The sequence below is a fragment of the Hibiscus syriacus genome, unplaced genomic scaffold, assembly GCF_006381635.1.
Source record: "Hibiscus syriacus cultivar Baekdansim isolate YM2019G1 unplaced genomic scaffold, ASM638163v2 tig00001728_pilon, whole genome shotgun sequence".
Taxonomy (NCBI): domain Eukaryota; kingdom Viridiplantae; phylum Streptophyta; class Magnoliopsida; order Malvales; family Malvaceae; genus Hibiscus; species Hibiscus syriacus.
In genome coordinates, this window is record NW_024061884.1 from 407,213 (window position 1) to 428,458 (window position 21,246).

The 21,246-nt window shown below is 36.5% G+C and overlaps 1 long non-coding RNA gene and 1 pseudogene across 1 annotated transcript; one reads left to right on the plus strand and one right to left on the minus strand.

Moving 5' to 3' along the window:
- Window positions 1-13,295: 13,295 nt before the first annotated feature.
- LOC120132386 lies at window positions 13,296-17,044 on the plus strand (annotated as a pseudogene).
- LOC120132652 lies at window positions 15,447-16,272 on the minus strand. The gene is made up of 3 exons (XR_005517016.1): window positions 16,219-16,272; window positions 15,875-15,987; window positions 15,447-15,559 (listed from the first exon to the last, which is right to left on the minus strand). It is a non-coding gene; the product is annotated as an uncharacterized LOC120132652 (long non-coding RNA).
- Window positions 17,045-21,246: the final 4,202 nt, after the last annotated feature.

Here is a 21,246-nt window from a genome sequence, read left to right on the forward strand (position 1 = left end):
CTCATCTAGGGTTCCATGCACCGCCGTCCAGCAACTGTTCAACTTCCCACTGGCGCGTGGACTTCACTGCTCAGTCTTCCCGCCGCGTGAGCCGCAGCCGAACACTCTCGAGCCGTCCCCGAATGTTTCCCGCCCAATATTGTCACCCACAGTGATCGAAAATGCATCCATCAATCACAAAAACAAATCACAGTCAAAGCAAGTACAAAAGCAATCTAAAGAAAATCTTATTTATGTCAATCAAGAGAGATAGGATAATGATATCCTATCTCCTCGGCAGTGGATCTATGAGGCATGCAAATAAAAAAAAGAAAGAGAAAAGAAAAGGGGAAGGGGTTCAAGAAAAACAAAAATAGGGAGAGAATAAAGGAGAGAGCAAGAAGACGAAGAAAAGAACAAAAAAATCATATTTGAAATAAAGAATATCAAAGAGAAAATGAAGGAAAAACAAAAGAAAGTAGAGAGTGAGAAGGTTTTTACCTTGATCGAACACCGATGAAAGCCAAGGATCATCGAAGTTGAAGAAACCGAAGGGTTTCTTCATAGATCTATGGCGTTTGAGCCATTTTTAGGCCAAGCCAAGCTCGAACCAACATCCATGGCGAGAAGACGCTTCGAATGACGTCTTCCTCTCTCTTCTCCGACGCCAGCGGACGACGATCATCGTCGGTCAACGACGGTCGGCATAGCAGAGGCTCGCCGGAAACTGGGAATTGCAGCTTTCGGTTGAAGCTCTTGAGTGAGTTCTCTCTCTCTCTCTCTCTCTCTCATGCAAAACGGGGAAAATAAGCAAATGAGCAAATAGGTCGGTTTTGGGCTTAAGGGATGGATATATATACTATACATGAAACGACGTTGTTTTGAGGGGGATGGGTTTTGTAATTTTGCGCATGGGGTAAATATCTATTTTAGTCTTTTGTAATATACCCTTTTTGCCATTAATATAATTATTTTATTATTCTGTTTTGGGCTCTCATCTTTCAATTGTTGTATATAAGTCACCATTTTACATGTTATGCTATTTTTGTTAATGTTTGACTCTGGCCATGGTTTTTGTAAATGTTTCATTTTAGTCCCATATGATTGTTATTATATTTATTTAAATGTTTATTTTTTTACTGTGATTTTGTGTAACATATGTTTTGGTCACTGTTTTAATATTGAATGTTTTAGGTTTAATTATATTTTAATCCTCCATGTTTCTGGTGTAATTTATTTTAGTCAGTAAACATTATTTATGGGCTATTCTCATTTCTGGTGTCTGTATTTGTTTAAAATATATATTAAGGCTCTGATTTGTTCATAATTATTGTTTAGTTCCTTTAAGTTCCTGTTATTCTCATTTTGGTCCATTAAATGCTTATTTTTTATATTTTATTTTGGTTTCTAATGTTTATTTATTTTTATTTTAGTCCTTCATGTATTAATATATACATTGTATTCAATAAACGCTCTTAGCCACATTTAATGTAAATATTTTATTTCGTATATTGCCAATTGCATTTATTTCCATTATATTTTTTGTTGAGATACCTGAATGTTTTTCAAGAACACCGATTTGTAGACTGAGCGTGGAAAGCACTATTTGGTCGAAGTAGTGCGATCTGATACGACATTCGAACAAAGTGTGAACTTGAAATAAACCGATTTTACTTTTCTAATTAATTCATATTTAGTTTAAATTAAACAATGCAATGCATGTTTCTATAAATAGTAATTTATTTTATTTTATTGTAATTGTCGATAGTCAATTTATATTCAATTTATTTTTTTTTTAAATCAATGAGGAGAGAATATTCTTTTACTGATAAGAAATAGATGAGATAGTTTTCCCGATGGAGGATTGCTAATCTCGAGATTTCTTTTCAAGTTAAAGAATTTTTCCTAATAAACAATTCGAAACAAATTAATCAATGTTCAATAAATGGATTATATTTTTAACTTTATATTCGATTTGTAATTTCCACCATTACAACAGCGTGTAAGTGACATAGTACTAATTTTGGGCGCTTGGGGTGCTTATCCTTCCCTATGTGTAATCGACTCTCGAACTCATTAAATCGAATTTCCAGTAAATGCAGACCAATTTTTGTCTTAAAAACAATTTTTCTTAAAATTGTTTTAAAAGACGTTTTTAGGTATTCGACCTACCTAATCCAAAGGTCGATGGCGACTCTTTATCCAATTTCATCCAAATTAATTCCAAATCACCAATTTTCAAAATAAAAGTCATAATTGTTTTTTAAAATAATATTTAATTGTTTTAAAAATGGTTATGACAGCTTGATGACTCTACTAGAGACTTTTTTAGAGAGTTATGCCGTAAGTCGCTTACACATTGACGTTGTGGTGGAAATTATAAGTTCGAGTCTATAGTTAACTTATGATCCATTTATTGAAGCTTTTTAATTTCTTCATTTTTAATTGTGGTACTAATATTTTAAATCATTGTTTTCAGCAAGTGTTCAAGTCTCTATTAAGAGTTTTCTTTTTTCTTTAGAGTCAAAGCTTTGTACGCTCCTCCTCACACACATCACGTGCATTTGAATGACATAAGCTCTAGACTCGAGCTTCGATCCAAATAAGTCGGGTGAATTCTTTACTCTCGTAAGAATTTATTCTTCGTATGAGTTTTAGCAAATAACCCACGGGATACATACCTTATACCTTCGTAGGGATTTATTCCTCGTATGGGTATAAGGCAGTGAATCCCCTCAAATTGAACTTGTTCCGTTCAAAACCTATAATGGGTGAGGATCGAGGGTTTGGTAGCCCAAGGGGGCAGCGACATCAAAGACAATTCGGGTACCTTGTTCTCATATAGTCGAAACCATGCATATAGTGAACCGTAGAATGGTCACCCTAGGTGTAGTCATACCGAACCTCTGTCCGTCAGTAGGTATCCAAAATAAGTGTACACAAAGGAGGAGTGTCTCTAAACCTTTACATTCTACTTTAAATTCATAGAATGAATTTCTTTTCGAATAAAAGCATGCGAACTAGATACCATGATGTTAGGAATAATTTCTTGAAAAAATCATTTTGGGTAGAAAACATATTCGGGTAGGAATATTATTTAATAAAAGCATGTTCGGGTAGATATCATGACGGGTAGGTGTTATATTCATCTCTGAATAACATTTTTATATGTATCAATTATCTTACCAATACTAACTTATTTCTTTTCTTTTGTTTGTGTCATTTTCATCTTTTTTTTGCATTGCATCTCATCGACATGACATAATACGAAAGTGTTGATCCACAAGGGGATATTCGAGAGAAAATCTTCACAAGAAGAGATAAAAGTTTTCAACTAAACAGTCGCGTACACAGATATGCATCGAAGGTTAAAAGAAGTTAAGAGAGTCCAAGAATGATACTTGCTCGAAGATAGTGCAACATTCGAGACTGAAATGATGATCCACTGATTCGAGGAGTAATCCAGCAGTAGAGTCTTATATACGATCATTTCATCACTAACCATCAAGGAGCGACGCACTGACTTCAATACCGCCAGGGCAGTAACAGAGTTAGGTTATAGAATGCTTGAGGGGCATCATTTTCAAGGAAAAAGATCCGATATGAAATAGCGATCCATTTCAGACTCAGCATCTAAGCGAAAACGTGTCTGTGAAATGGACTGTCTTGTAATGTGAAGGCTTTTATTTCTGGTGAAAATTATTCTATGGTATTCATAGTTGGGATCAACAATTTTTGCATCTGCATTTTACTTTTTATGCATTTTCACATGCATCATTCATAAAAACATGGAATTAATCCGCGGAGGATTCGATGAAGTGGTCCTAATCACGTGACACCACATTGAGAAGAGAAGTAAGATTCGAACAATTAAAAGAATAAGCTGAAATCAGTACGGTAGGAGCCTGTTCAGCTGGTTGTAGGGTTAAGACTTCCAGGATGATCCAAGAAAAGAGTCCTCGTTTTTTTGATGTCTATGATGTTGATATCATATGCAACTATCACATAGGAAGTTTAGGACATTCCGCTGAGAACTGTAAGGTACTGAAGCTCAAGATCCAGAACCTGATGGATTCAGGGGGCATGAGAAATCGAAGAATGATGGGGGCATTGCATCTACCACTTGCATTGAGAGCATTGTTTTGTTTGAACTCGTTTTTTGTTCTGTCTTTCATATTTGCTTAATCTTTTGTTGAGAAAAAAATTTTGATATTTCTATATAAAAAAAGTGTTAATAAAATTTAAGATTGAATTTTAAGATTTTATATTTGATTCAAAATTATATATTCGATTAAATTATTCGATATCAAAAATATTACTCCAAGTTTTCAAAGATCAATTTTTACTCCTTACTTAGCGAAAAATTATGGTTTATACTTAAAATATATTTTGGAATAATTTTTACAAAGTATTTCAAACCATAATCGAGTCAAAATTGAGTTTTAAATAAGGAGGTATCGATACCTTCTTAAGAGGTACTGATACCCCTCAAACATCGAATGCAAAAGAGGTACAGATACCCCACAAGGTACCGATACCCCTTTAAATAGAGGTACCGATACCTAGCCCATAGGTACTGATACCCCTTGTGTTGATTTTGACTCCTAGAATAACAAATTGCAATATGGGTACCGATATCATGACAGGTATCGATACCTCTTTGCATAGATGTATCGCTACCCCCTTGAGAGGTACTGATACCCTTGGTTTTATAACGGACGAAATATTTGAATTTTATACAGGTAGTACCGATACCCATTGAAAAGGTACCGATATCCATGCACTTCCAACAACTTTTTCAAGAGGATTTTCACACTACAACGGCTCTATTATCACCAATTTGATTCCCAACGGTCTGAATTCATCCAATGTGTATTTAAACAAGTTCTGAAGCCTTTGATCATGAAGTATTACAAAGAAAAGCTAGAGAAACAAGAGAGAAAGCATCAAACATTAAGTTTGTGCAATTCAAGCCAAATTCCTTTCAATATTCATTTTACTTTCAAGAACACACTTTGTGCTTAATTGTATTTATCTTTGAGTGTTCTTTCCTTGTTCTAGAATTATGCAAACATTCTACCTTGTGAGGTTTTTCTATAAAGTTTGCGAAATTTGTAATTTTCTCTTTGGGAGAGAGTGTTCTCAAGAATTTGGGGTATAATTCTTGAGGGAGTTGTAAGGTTACTCTTTTTCCTCAAAAGAAAGACAAATTTGTGAATTTATGGAAAATACATAGTGTGGATAGCTAAGGTAGTGGACGTAGGCTTTGGTTGAGAAAGTCGAACCACTCTTAATCGATGTGAAAATATTTTCAATTCTCTGTCAAATCTTCCACCAACGTTTTAATTGCCAATTCACCCCCTCTTGGCCGATTCATCCGATCGATTAACTCAACATCTTTTAATGATTGAACTTATGCTACCTTCTAAGGTTGAATAATTGAATGAGTTTTAATCTTTAGTTCTTTGAATATCAAATGAATTACAGATTCTCTTAATTCTTCAAGAATTATGGATTTTTGACATATGACAAGATTAAACCTTTCTTATACCATCCAAAACCAGAAGTAAAATCTCTCGATTCTTTACTCGAAATAATTCATGGTCACTACCAAAAGACCAAATTTTGACATTACCTCTCTTTGAGACCTTGAAATATCGCATTTATCTTTTTCGAGACACAAAAGTCATACCCTTACTTTTCGTTGATCCAATAAAGTCACCATTATATTCTTAGATGCAAAACCGACATTTTTCTACCAAAAAAACCTAAAAGCATTGAGTACAAGATTGTTCACTTGAATATGAACCCTCCTACAAAAAGACACGACTTGGGGCATCTCGCATCGATTTTCTGAAAGGGAGCCTGAACATAAAGACATGTTGAGAGCAAGAAGCAGAAAAAACAAGAATTAATTCAAAAATAATTTTATCATGCATTAATTATATTGTTTTCAAGTGAATAAAAATTAATCCTAAAAATCTATCCCCCTGGGATACCTCTTCTGTAAAAACTTCTGTGTATGAAATGATGAACGACATTCTTTCATTATCCTTTCACAAAATGATAAAATATATATCCCTTGCGTCCCCATTTAAGTCTGAGTTATATTTTCTTCTGATTCAACCCTAACCAAGGATCACCCTCTACACTGCAGGGCAAGGTGAAGGAAATCTGCTCGCATTAGTGAAAACCATCAAACCATATAAGATACTGAAAGGTGAACCATATGAAAAGAAGAAAAGAAAAAGCAAAGAGCAAAGAGAAGAAAGCAAAAGAAAAAGCCAAGAAAAAAAAAGATAAGAAGCATATGCAAAGAATCCCTCGAGTCAAATGACGCATCGAGCTTCAAACCATGAGATTGATCAAGCATAATCATTCCAGAATTAATTCACCAGAAGATCATTTCACCACAAGATTATAAAGGACGCATACGAGTAGATTCAAATCGAGCAAGACAAGATTTAAGGCATCAGAACAAATTGATCCTTGGTTCAATTACCCTTAAACACTTGTTTGAGCCTATTTATCCCTTTCTTTCATAACCGTGAACCATGGCTTACATTACGTGCCTTAAAAGTCCCTTATAATCATACATGGATTTCTAAACAAAAGAGACTATCTTCATATTTCATCCCGCCCATCAGGATTAAACTTTTACAAAAAAGGTTTTCTAAAATCTTTAATTCATGATAGAGAAAAAATAACAAAGGGGGTTCAATATGTAAATTTTGAATAACTGTGCAGCTATTGTATAGAAGGCGATATCACAAATCCCTTTATAAGGCATCACACAACCAGAGTGTGATCATGAGAGCTGGGAGTCAAAAAATGCCTCCAGTAGAGAAGCATACAAGCTACCCCATCAGATCAGTGAACATCAAAGAACTAAGAATATCAAACTTTTGACCAAAGACAATAACCTGAGACATTTTATCCCCTCCTTACTTAACCATACCTCAAAGATGGCATTAATCTTGACACTTGTCAAATAACTATAATTTTTAGAAGAATTAAAAGTGTAATTAATTCTGTGATATCCAATGAACTATTGTTTTATATTTTGTCTTTGTAAAACCTAGAAAGGGGAAACATTTTCAAACTTTGGATTAAACATTTTTTAACATCCTTTTAATTGATATTTTCAGACTTTTGAAAATAAAAGAAGAAGAAAATTCTTTCAGACAAGACAATCCCTGGAGTGGATCTTTGTTGTTGACATGCGGCTCTCAAACACAAAGCTCATGCTTAGAATCAGTGATGAAGCAAGAAATGATGAATGTTGGGGCATCTTTGGAGATTCAACTTCCTGAAGTGAACGATCATATCTTCTGAAGGCCTTTCCTCCACATACAGGAATAGGCAGACTATATGTTGTCATTTGAGATTATTTCTCTCGAAACAAAATGTCATCTCGCTAGAGATAGCTTTTCTTGAAAAACAAAATTTTGTCTCGCTTGAGATAATTTCTCTCAAAACAAATTTCGTCTCACTTGAGACATTTTTTTTAAACACAAATTCTAAAGTTGTTTCACTGGAAATAAAATTTATAATCTTTGAGAATGTTTCTCTTGAAACAAATTTTGTCTCCATTGAGACAATTTCTCTTGAAACACAAAATCTTTGAGTTTGTTTCCTTTGAAACAAATTTTGTCTCCCTTGAGACAATTTCTCTTGAAACACAAATCTTTGAGTATGTTTCCCTTGAAACAAAGTTTTGTCTCCCTTGAGACAGTTTCTCTTGAAATAAATCCCTAAAGATGGCCAGTCGTCCTCATCGCGTAGGAACCGTGTCATCCCCCGACCAGACCTCCTCATCACGTAGGAGTCGTGTCACCCCATGATAACTAGCCATCCTAATCATGTAGGAACCGTGTTATCATCCCTAAAGATAGAATGTCATCCTCATCACGTAAGAATTGTGTCATCCACCGACCAGAGTTCTTCATCACGTAGGAGACGTGTCACCTATAGATAACCAGTCATCCTCATCGTGTAAGAACCGTGTTATCACCATCTCTAAAGATGACATGTCGTCCTCATTGCATAGGAACCATGTCATCCACCGACTATATCTCATCATCACGTAGAAGCCGTGTCACCCTTTGATGACCATAACTCTTCATCACGTATGAGCAGTGTCATCCCTAATAACAAACATATCAAATTTCAGAGCAAAAAAAGAGAACCAGACAAAAACTTGTTGTCTTTTTCGTCTTTGCCATATTCTTGTTAATACAATAATGTACAAAGAGGGGCAGCTGTAGACACCGGTTTTTGTTCGGGTCTAAAAAATATTATTAATTATATTATTATTATTCTTATTATTATTTTAATTTATATTTTACATATTTTTTGCAGGCCTAAACCTGAGCCCAATCACAAGCCTCACCCAGAGCCCAATTACAAGTTCAGGCCCAAAACCCAACAGCCCATCAGGAGCCCAAATAAGCAAGCCCACTCAGTAACCCAATCCCACATAGCAGATATGAGGTCCGAGATCCGACCTTGTCCAAGCCCAACACCCAAAACCACTAGGGTTTCTCATCCAGGGTTTCATGCGTCACCGCCCAGCAACTGTTCAGCTTCCCACTGACGCGTGGACTTCACCGCTCAGTCCTCCAGCCGCATGATCCACCGTCGAATGTTTCCCGCCCAATATTTTCATCCACAATGACCGAAAACGCATTCATCAATCACAAAAACAAATCATAGTCAGAACAAGTACAAAAGCAATCTAAAGAAAATCTTATTTATGTCAATCAAGGGAGATAGGATAATGATATCATATCTCCTCGGCAGTGGTTATATAAGGCATGCAAATAAAAGAAAGAAAGAGAAAATGAGAAGGGGGTTCAAGAAAATAGAAATAGAGAGAATAGAGGAGAGAGCAAGAAGACGAAGAAAAGAACAAAAAAATCATATTTGAAATAAAAAATATCAAAGAGAAAACAGAGGAAAACAAAAGAAAGTAGAGAGTGAGAAGGTTTTTACGTTGGTCGAACGCCGATGAAACCCAAGGGTTGTCGGAGCTGAAGAAACCGAAGGGTTTCTTCATAGATCTATGACGTTTGAGCCATTTTTAGGCCAAACCAAGCTCGGACAAGCATCCTTAGCGAGAAGACACTTCGAATGACGTCTTCATATCTCTTCTCCGACGCCGACGGACGGTGGTCGTCGCCGCTCAACGGCGGCCGGTACGTCGGAGGCTCGCCATAAACTGGGAATTGCAGGTTCCAGTTGAAGCTCTTGAGAGAGTTCTCTCTCTCTCTCTCTTTCTCACATGCAAAACGTGGAAAATAAGCTAATGAGCAAATAGATCGGTTTTGGGCTTAAGGGATGAATATATATACCATATACGAAACGGCGTCGTTTTGAGGGAGACATATTTTGTAATTTCACACATGGGGTAAATATTTATTTTAGTCCTTATGATTTTTTAGTATCCCTTTTTTTCCATTAATATAATTATTGTATTATTTTGTTTTGGGCTCTCATCTTTCAATTTTTGTATATAAGTCACCATTTTACATGTTATGCTATTTTTGTTAATGTTTGCCTCTAGCCATGGTGTTTGTAAATGTTTCATTTTAGTCCCATATGATTGTTATTATATTTATTTAAATGTTTATTCTTTTTACTGATTTTGTGTAACATTCGTTTTGGTTGTTGTTTTAATATTGAATGTTTTAGGTTTAATTATATTTTAATCCTCCATGTTTCTGGTGTAATTTATTTTAGTCAGTAACCATTATTTATGGGTTATTCTCATTTCTGGTGTTTGTATTTGTTTAAAATATAGATTAGGGCTCTGATTTGTTCATAATTACTATTTAGTTCCTTCAAGTTCCTGTTATTCTCATTTTGGTCCCTTAAATGCTTATTTTTGGTATTTTATTTTGGTTTGTAATGTTTATTTATTTTTATTTCAGCCCTTCATGTATTAATATATGCATTGTATTGAATAAACGTTCTTAGCCTCATTTAATGTAAATATTTTATTTCGTATATTGCCAATTGCATTTATTTCCATTATATTTTTGTTAAGATGCCCGAATGTTTTCAAGAACACCGATTTGTAGAATGAGCGTGGAAAGAACTGTTTGGTCGAAGTAGTGTGATCTGATACGACATTCGAACAAAGTGTGAACTTTAAATAAATCAATTTTACTTTTTTAATTAATTCATCTTTATTTTAAATTAAACAATGCAATGCATGTTTCTATAAATAGTAATTTATTTTATTTTATTGTAAATTGTCAATAGTCAATTTATTTTCAATTTGCATTTTTTTAAAATCAATGAGGAGGGAATATTCTTTTACTAGTAAGAAATAGGTAAGATAGCTTTCCTGATGGAGGATTGTTGATCTCGAGATTTCTTTTTAAGTTAAAGAATTTTTCCTAATAAACAATTGGAAACAAATTAATCAATGTTCAATAAATTGATTATATTTTAACTTTATATTCGATTTGTAATTTCCATCATTATGACAGGGTGTACGCGACACAGTACTAATTTTGGGCGCTATGGTGGTGCTTATCCTTCTCTACGCATAATCGACTCTCATACCCATTAAATCGAATTTACGGTAAACGCGGACCAATTTTTTTCTTAAAAAACGATTTTTCTTAAATTGTTTTAAAATACGTTTTTAGGTATTCGACCTACCTAATTCAAAGGTCGATGGCGACTCATTATCAAATTTCATCCAAATTAATTCCAAATCACCATTTTTCAAAATAAAAGTCATAATTGTTTTTTAAAATAATATTTAATTGTTTTTAAAAAAAATGGTTATGACAGGTAAAATATATAGTTTGATACCTAACTTGGCTTCAAGGTCAAATTTGGTACCTAAACTTTTTTTCTGATCCAATTAGGTACCTAAACTTGAATTTAAGGTTCAATTTGGCACCTAATTTTTTTTAGGTCTGATTAGGTACTTGAACTTGACTTATTGGTTCAAACTTGTACTTGAACTTCACTTTTTGGTCCAAATTGGTACTAATGATAAATGACTTATTTGAATAAACTAGAACCATGAAGTCAAGTTCAGGTACCAATTTGGCACGTTTTGGTCCAATTAGGTATTTGAACTTGACTTAGTTATTGGTTCAAACCGGTACTTGAACTTCACTTTTTGGTCCAAATTGGTACCAATGGTAGATGACTTATTTGAATCAAATTGAACAATGAAGTCAAGTTCATGTACCAATTTAAACCTAAAAACCAAATTCAGGTACTAATTAGTCCAAAAATAAGTTTAAAGATCAAATTAAACCTTGACGGAGGTTTAGGTATCTAATTGGACAAAAGAAAAAGGGGACTAGGTACCAAATTGCACCTTGAAGCCAAGTTCAATACCAAACGTATATTTATCCTTTTGCGAAAGTTATTTATCAAATATACATTGAAGGAGCATGGGAGCTACTAACTTGCACAGCTTATTTTAACAACCTGTATCTTGTACCGTCTAATTTTCAGATAAGGTGTGTTCTTTGGCCTGAGAAGAGAACATGGCTTAAGTGTCAACGTTACTATTTGCAACATCATGCGGATTACTGAATACAGCAGCAATAAGGTACTTTCGAGAGTGCCTAGTGGATCGTTTTAGTAGATGTGTATATATAGGATTTATTTAAGAGGGTGAACACAGGTTGATCTGCAATCTGTGTTAAGGAACTAACTATTGGGAAGAAGCATGATCCTGCATAATAAGTTCGATCGGATTCCGATAGCAGTATTTCATCCCTTCAATGTAATAGCTGCAATTTTTCACAGGTAACTCCTCTCGAATAAACACTGATATTTCCACTTAATTCTTCTGTTGTTTGTTTCGCTCGATTGTGCGATGGTGATTCATTTATTCAGGTATCTTAAAGAAAATGATCACTTATTATCAGTACTGGTTTTATCAGAGAGAATAAAACGTGAATTGTGAAGTTGATGCATTAAACTAAGACCATTTCAGATTTTCATTGGCCATTAAGGGTAAACGTTCTATACCTTGTAAATATGGGGTTGTCTATGGAATTAAAAATATTGATAATTCTAATTCGAATCCTTTTAAGTTTACATCAATTTAAAATTTGAAGTGTTAAAATTATTTTGAGCTCTGAATTTGAGTTATTTTAAGTTCAATTACTGTCAATTTTGATCAGAGTATTTTGATTTTGAATAATTTTGAACTCGGATCAATTTGCATGGTAGCCCATTCAAATTGAATTGATTAGATTTTGATCTTTTAAAGTAGAATTAAATTAAAATTGAGTCGATTAAGGCAAAATCATATCATGTGTTTCAAGTTAATTTAAATTTGAGTTAATCTTTTTTTTTGGTTTTGATTAAATTACTTTAACTTCAAGTAAGTTGCAATTTTTTGAGTTTCACAGTCGAATCAAATTAGGATTTGGTTCAAGGTTCGAGTTACTTGAATTCTCGACTTTTATGGTCAAATCAGATTAGGATATGAGTCGATCAAGTCGAAGGCAAACCTATAACTTGAGAAATCAAGTGCCACCATTATTAGTGTGTCAAACTACAGCATAATGGCAAGTCCAACATTACATTCGAATCAATCTGAGTTTTTTAAATTGCATAAGTTCGCATATTCAAAAACCCACCTTTGCTGCATAACTCACGCTACTGTCTCTCGTAGTTTTGCACTGACCCGATTGCTCGTAATTTGATCTTAAATTTTGTCGAGCTGTTCCTCAGCATCCGAAACATTAGAATACGAGCAAGAAAACATTCGAATTTGAGCAGCAGACACAAGTAACATCCAATTACTCAAAGAACCACACTGCGAATATATAGATGGGCGGTTTTAAAAGGAGATGGAAATTTAGGGTTTAAAGAAAAGCTTGAGGGAAGAAAAACACTGATCGGATGACGTCCGAAGATTGTGTTGTCGTACCCCAATATATATTGTGTTAGCGTGCTAAATCAGATAATGCAGCGTGTACATTAGCAGTACACTTAGAAGCTTCCTGAAGTTGAAGCTGTTATAACAGCTAAGGTTGTTAGCAAGTTAGTTTTGGTTAGTTGTTCAGTTTAGGTGGTTGTATTAGCAGCTAAGAGCAGTAGTATATAAGGAGCACTAATCTTGTACTCATATATGCATTCATAGTATCAATAAACCAGTCTATATTCTTCTATTTACCATACTTCTCAACATGGTATCTTTCGTCGAAGTCCTGGGAATTTTTGGTTTCACGCTTCTAAACTTTCTCTCTCTGGTTCGCTCATGGTGCACAATGGGCCTAGTCAGCAAACTGCTGACACAGTTGCTACTTAGAATTTACAATTCTGTCATGGAGTTGAACGAGGGGACGGCTGGAATTGGATCTAATAAGACGGCGTCGGAGAGTGATGAAGTGGCGGCACCCGAGTTGCTGCAAGTTACCGATAAAATCTGCCGTTTGATGTTGGCTCCGGTGACTAATAATGCTAGTTCTTTCACGGCTCTGCTTGAACCTCCGGTTCTCCAAGCCGTTCAGCTCATTCAATCTCCGGACTCGTCTAAGCTTATTGCTGCTCCAGCTCCGGCCCCGAACGTTGATGTTTTCAAAGGCAGCTTTCATTTTCCTTTTAGTAGTGGGTTAATCGAACGAGCGGCGAAGTTCTCTATGTTCACCGGAGATGATATTGGTAACATCAACGGCAATAACAAAAGCAACTCGCCTGAACCGAGGTCGTACAATTCAAGCGCCAGTCACCAGAAACCGGTGAAGAGCGAGCCGGGAGAGACCGAGACACTTCAGCCGTTAGTTTCTGATCCAACGGTGGAGAACCGGAGTATCAAGAGAAAAGACATAGGAAAGGTCAAAGGGTCGACAAAGAAAAGAATAACAGCGGCGGAAGAGAGCTCCGACAACACCGAAAAGCTACCTTACGACCATGTTAGATCTCGCTGGGGAGAAGCCACGGATAGCCATTGCTCAGCTGAGGGAGCAAGGATAGAGACGATAAATGCACGCATGAAGCTTCTACAGGAGTTGATTTCAGGATGCAGTACGATCTCGAGCACAGCGTTGGAGTTGGATGAAATCATCAATCACGTGCAGTCCATACAGCGTCCAGTGGAGTTCTTATCAATGAGACTCGATGCAGTTTTCGACCAGCTTGCTTCAGTGCGTAAGCCGGGATTTTCCTTGGCAGCAATGTTAATGTCTTTCACAGGTTTGTTCGGATGCATAACCGAGCTAGCTTATAAGGGTAGAAAGGAAAAGGGCAGATGGAGATGGGATAACCCCACAACGTATAGGCGTTTCTGTAATTTTTGCAGATATATTGGCCAATTCTGATAATCCCATCAAGCTCAACTTTTGGCCAATTCTTTTTGCAATTGCTCTTTTGTGCTCTCATTTTCTAAAGGATCGAAGTCGGAAGGCGTCTCGGCTTTATTGTGAAGGTCATACTGCAAATGCTTCTCAACAGATCAGTGTAGCTACGAATATGAAGCACAAGGTTTACGTGTAAGGAGGATGAAGAACTGTTAGTAGTTAAGCTGCGAAACATTGTTGTTATAGAATAGGTTTTTTTTTATAGAATTTTTTGTTGAATGTTCGTTCACATCAAAAGTTTGCATCGATTGAAGTCGAACGGAGGGAAGCATCGGCACTTCCGATTCAAGTCGAACGGAATGAAGCAACAGCACTTCCGATTCAAGTCGAACGGAGGGAAGCATCGGCACTTCCGATTTAAGTGAACGGAAGGAACCATCGGCACTTCCGATTCAAGTCGAACGGGAGGAAGCATCGGCACTTCCGATTCAAGTGTTCATCTTTTCATCAAGAAAGAAAAGTAGAGGGAATGTTAGATTATTGTCAAAGAAGAGAAAAGGAAGAGCAGGAGGAATGTTAGACTGCTGAAAATACAGCACGTGCATGTAAAGGTGGTTAGTCTGTTAAGTTGGTTAGCTAAGTCAGTTAGTTTGTTAGATGGTTAGTGGTTAGCTAAACCATTGTTATAAAAGCAGTGTACCAGTTAATATGAATGAAGGGCAATTCTTTACTGTGTATATTCCACACTTCTTAACACTATTATATCCATACACATCTTGTCCAAGGCCTCGATTGATTTGTGTATGGCCCCGTACTTCTTGTCATAGTGCATATAATTGAATCTGGCACCAAAAGCAAAAGTTAACGTAGAAAACTCATAACCGATATCAATTCAGTTAATGAAGATGAAAGTTACAAGGAACAAGAGACTGAATCAAACATTACTGAGAACCCCAGTGACAAAAATCTGATGAGACTGAGAAGAAATTACGAGGATCGTCAATATACTTAGCCAACAACTTTCCGCACATTGCTTCATTTTCATCGCTAAGAGCACCAACCAAAATGGGTACGATTCTCACCGTATGCCTATATCGTGATCAGTCATCACCCAAATCACATCTTAAACTAAAAACAAGTGTAAAAACTCTTTGAACAAAAGGGAAAAGAAGAAATTTACCCCTCAAACACTTCTGAAAGACATGGCAAGTGCATTTCCATGCTATGCTCAGTTTCATCTACTCGGAGATTCTTCGATTCAGATTTTCCTGTGGCTTTCAGTTCGTCAATGACTGAAAAATTAAACAAATATGACTCAGCTTAAGTTCAGTGTGAAGAAACATTAAAACACATCGAGGACGACAATGCTTTTGGGATAAAAAGTTAGAAGAGAGAAATATATTAAATATTTCAAACAACAGAAAGCCAATTCACAAGCTATTCATCTCAACTCAGAGGAAAGAAAACAACACATAAAACCGAAAACCACAGTCAAATCAGCTGCGACTAACATAGAAAACATGTTGAAGTTATCAACAAAGCTAATCTGACCAATAAGCCAGAAAAAAGGGGATTAGAGCTACAAACAGAAATAAAAAACACTTCACCTTCCAAATCAATAGGTAGGTCCCCTATTGGTGTCTGGTAAACTGTAGCTGTCGAGAGAGCACATTTTGGAGTGTAATAATGGTGTGATAGACCAAGAAGGAATACCCGTGAGCTGAAATTGTAAATTTTCTCACGTCAGCAAGTTTGGAAATGAATAAAGCTGATGAGGCAGTTAATCCTTCATTTAATTACTATAAATTCAGAGAGAAATAAGTTCTACTCATTAAATGATAATTGAACAAAATTTGGCTCGAACTATGAGAGAAGATATATTCTGAGAAATGACATAAATTGCAATATTGATCTATTGCAATTAAAAGAGGAGAAATATGATAAAAGACACATGTTTGTTGGATCGATGTTTCCAAAAGCATATGCAGCAGCTCGATCTGAGTATGAATAGCCCGCATGCCTGAATTCCCAAACCACCATTCAGACAAAATCAACAGTGTATTAAAATTTTAGATTATGTTACAAGAGAAACGTGTAATGAGGTGACATGACACACTTACGGAGCAATTACACATCTTAAATCGGAGGATTTAGGTAAGCCAGCAGCCCTAATCCATCCATCAAGCTCTTCTGCTAACTTTTGTGCTGACAAAAGAATATATGCATATAGAAAGCAATATGAGAATAAGAAGGGTAACAATTTGAGAACAAAACAACACCACATGGCCAATAAAAACAGGCAACTCTTCCTAAGCCATTTAGTTGATCAAATTCGCAAATATAGGTCGAAACTACTAACCTTTTAAGCTTCATAAGATCAGAGCATCGAATAATATCCTAATTCAACACTTAAACTATTGAATTTTTCATCTCTTGAAGCTTTATTTAACTGATGACAAACTTTGTTCCATGCATAACACTCCTTTAATTGATGAGCAAAATCCAGAACCGAAACTAGATTAGGAAGATCGTTAGGCATTTGATGGAATCAAAAGAGAGCAGTAAAGGACATATGGTTATCAGTGCAAGATCCTGCATGCGAAGCTCTTCTGATTTTCTCCATCTATAATCGAGGGAAAGCCCTAATTTTCTTTCCCATGGAACTGGATGCAGATTCAGAAATATTTTATGAGTTTCTGGATGGAAATGAAAAAGAAAATCTTTCTCAAATCAATTATGGTCGTGATTTCAATTAAGACTCTCTCTTTGTTTTATAGTAATTGAATCTGGAATGGAGTCATGGCAAAGTGTAAAGTGAAAGATACATTTCATAATTGTTCACTCCAATTCAAAATAATTCAAAATCCCAATTTTCTTTATAAGTCATAATTATTTTTAAAATAATAAAATTTTCAAAAATGATTATGACAAATACCCTAGTGTTAAATATCAATACCTCTATAAGTATTGGTATCAAAAAAAATATTTTGTTGCGAAAATGGGGTCTCAATATCGATATTGTCACCTTAATATCGATACTGCAGGGACAGTATCGATATTGTTTGGAACCCTGAAATAATTATTTTAGGCTTGAAAACACTCAAAATTCATCCTAAAGGTCATTGTTTGGTTATAAATCATGTACCAATGTTATGAGTAGTTATTTAGGGTCTTAAGGTGTCATAATACTAAGAAACAAATTTATGATTTATGGCATAAATCAAAAGTGAAATCCTAATTAAATGTTCAACTGTATAAATCTTAACAATTTCTTATTATTTATGAAAACTTAATTTTTTAAAAGATTAGAAATACATTACCTTGACGATTGAATCCCTAAATGAAGCTTCTTGCTTAGCCAAAATCCTTTCATTGGTGATTTGGATGAAAACTCCCACTTTTCTTTAGCTAGTAAATAAACCAATACTTTGATTCTTTAAAACTATGTTGTAAGGGGATTAAGAACGAAAATATAACAAGAAAAAGGTTCAAAACCTTATCTTAGAACTATGACTGCTTAGAGAAGATGAAGGAAGACAAAATGAAAGAAAAAAAAAAAGAATAGATATAAAACCTTCATCTTTGCAAAATAGGTAAATTGCACAATCAATCTTTCCTTGCTTTTCTACAATTTAAAATCTCATTTTTAAGGTCTTTTCTACAATTTAAAATCTCATTTTTAAGGTTAATTGGGCCCAAAGTCAAATCCAATTAAGTCCAACATCTTTACTTATGAATTTCACGAGACCCGCTTACTTCTTGAGTAAATCTGAAACTAATCCGGAATTTGGAGTGTTACACTTATTTATCTCAGGATCAATAAAGTTGCCACTCAAAATTCCTTTGACCCATTCACAAACAGCGGCCCTAAAATACTCCACTAACTCTGATAAAAGAGGGCGTGCATGCCTTCTTTTCTGGCGGACTTGAGAGGATGCATATCAAAAAGAGCCTTCCGAATTTCATCATTAGAAACCGGAGCGTCAAGGAGTTAGATGTCGGGAGACGAAAGCCGGGGGAAGCATTGCGGATGGAAAAAGTGCCAGTGCGACCGCCACTATCATGATAGAGGTTGGAAAAGAACTTGACTGCTTGATTAAGGAGAGTATCATTATCGTAACACCGATCAACGTTACTGATGCGAAGGGCTTGGATCCGATTGGAGTTACGACAAAGAACCGCTCGGCTGTGGAAGTATTTGGTATTCCGATTCCCTTCAGAGAGCCAGTTATCTCGGGATTTCTGCTTCCAAAGGAGTTCTTCCTGATCTAGAATCTCCTCAAGCTTTGTACGGACCTTTAACTCTTCGTCGTAGAGGTGATTGGAGCCATAAAGGTCGAGAGCTGCTTGGATATCCGAGAGTTGCTTCTTGAGCATTCGTTTTTCCTGGATAATGTGACCAAAAATATTTTTATTCCAAACTTTAAGAGCTTCGAAAAGATTACTTACCGATTGGTGGATATCCCCCTCGAAGGTCCAGTTGTCTTACACAAAAGTGGTGAAATTCGGGTGCTTTGTCCAACCAGCGAGGAAGCGAAAAGATCGTTGTAAATATCGATGAGAGGGGGCCAACGTTTGAAGAAAGAGAGGTCGATGATCAAATTTTATACGGAGAAGGTGATGAACCGTTGAAGAGGGGGCGAGAGTGCACCACTCAGCATTGGCCAACTTGAGATCAAGCCTTTCAAAGACTCCCCCACGAGTCCAGGAAATCCTGAAAGAGTCTGCAGCCCATACCACTATGAACACCCCATTTATTGTCCACACTAGAAGAGATCCAAGAGATTGTAGTTGTTAAGGAAATCCTGAAAGAGTCTGCAGCCCATACCACTATGAGCACCCCCTTTCTTGTCCACACTAGAAAGGATGGCTTTGAAATCATCAGCAAGGATCCAAGGCGAGTTACTAACCCGCATAAAGGCTAAGATCCCTCCAAAACGCTTTCTTCTTGGCCGGGGTTTGGTGGCCATAAATAGCGGTGAGTAAGAAAGGGGTTGAAAAACCATTGCTAGAGATCAAAACACGAATACTGGTGGTGAGCAGCTATCATTTTGACCATAATGGTCAAGCGCCACAGGATCCAAATTCCTATAGAGAAACCCACAACTTCCACACGATAAAAGTTATCGAAACCAAGTTTATCAATGGCACGGTCCGCTTTCAGGCTACTGATGCGAGGTTCTAAAAGGGCAACCATGTTGGGTTTTAAATTCTGCACATACTCTTTAAACACTTTGGGGAATTTAATCCCACCACTTCCTTGACAATTCCAAGTTAATGGTTTGAAGTCCATAAGTAAATATAAAGAAAAATGGAGAAAAACAAGTAAAATAAACTTATTTGTCTAAGGATTAACCTGATTTTGGATAGAATTAAGGACCATTTCCATCGCCACTTTGATTTGGCATCCTGGGATTAGTAGAAGCCTTGACCTTTAGACCCTTATTAGTATTACGAACTCCAAAAGCAGCTACTTGCTCTTTAGAAGAAGGAGGCCGCTTAGGATTATTGTATCTTAGCGGTTCGGTAGGAGTGGTAGAATGAGAGCTGGTCACTTCCTTGAAGCAAACTGTCGCATGCAGCTTAGCGTTGAGGGAGGCATTCACGACGCTCGCTCCAACACCTAGGGAATTGTCAAAAATAGGATTAGTATTAGAGATAAAATACGAGCCATTAAGGCTTACCAGCGTCGAAGTCACGGGACAACCATGGAAGAGGAAGGTGATCGCGTGGGTAAGGACTGTTCTGAAACTGAATTCACGTCTTGAACATTTTGCATGGGGGTGGGGTCGAGCACTTTATGCATGGGACATGCAACGTGGGTGGCAGATGATGCGGCGGTTGGAAAGGAAGTAGTGATGGCGGGCCCCACCTTAGGTGCTTGAGTAATTATAGATATACCCGCTCGTGATCTAGTGTTTCCAGAATAGGAAACTTGTGGGCTGTTAATGTTATCAGCTTGGCCGAGGATCGGGGCTTGATGACAGGGAGAATCTTTGGATATAGAGGTGGTCGGATCAATCGCTCCTGGAAGTCTAGGAGCATCTTTGACTATCTTTGAACTTGAGGCAACTTCGCTATTTTTGTTAAAATTCCTTCCCTGATTTGGAGGCTGTGAATTAGCTCCCATTGACATTCAGAGCTGTTGAAATGACCATCCAGCTCAATTGGTAGAGTACAAAGTTCTTAATCTTGAGGTCGTTGGATTGAGTCTAGTATTTTATAATTCGGAAGTTTCTTACGGAAGCTGGTAACCTCCATTTTTTATCAACAGTATTTTGTTTACCGTTACCTTTTCCGGCCGGTGTATATGCCGGCGCCGTTCAATGATCATCCAGGCTCCACAGGGCGAATTCTCAGATTATGTCTTGTCCTCTAGAATTGTCTGGTTATTTTTCGTTGGACTGGTTTCAGCACTTATAGACTTGTCCGGGATTTTCCCATTGTTTGTATCTGAGTTACGACTGGTATCATCTTCTTTATTTTGGAACGGGCACACTTCTTTAAGGTGTCTGAATCTTCCACAGGAGAAACAGACAAGGGGAAGATTCTCGAATTCCACGGTGTGGATTTTATCACCCACCATAATCCGAGAGACCAGTGGCTATTTGAGATCTATGTACACCGCAACTCTAGCAAAGCGTCTCCTTTTGTTTGTATCTTTACGCTAGTCCAATTTAGCAACCCTGCCAACAATATTGCCGATGCAAGTTAGGATTTTCTTATTAAACATGTATTCCGGCAAGCCCGGAAAATGAACCCAAGCCATAATTGTAGAAAGAAAAGCTTGAGAGGTGCTAAAGTTTCGCGTCCATGGTTAGACTGTCAAGTATTGACCATAGATTATCCATTGCCATCCTGGAACTTAGCGATGAAATAGTCATTCTCCAAGTCCATAAGCGTGAACAGTTAGGTGGGTTTCTATAGCGTAAAACTTCTGTTCATGAGTGCGTGGAGCCCTATGTTTCGACCAAGAAGC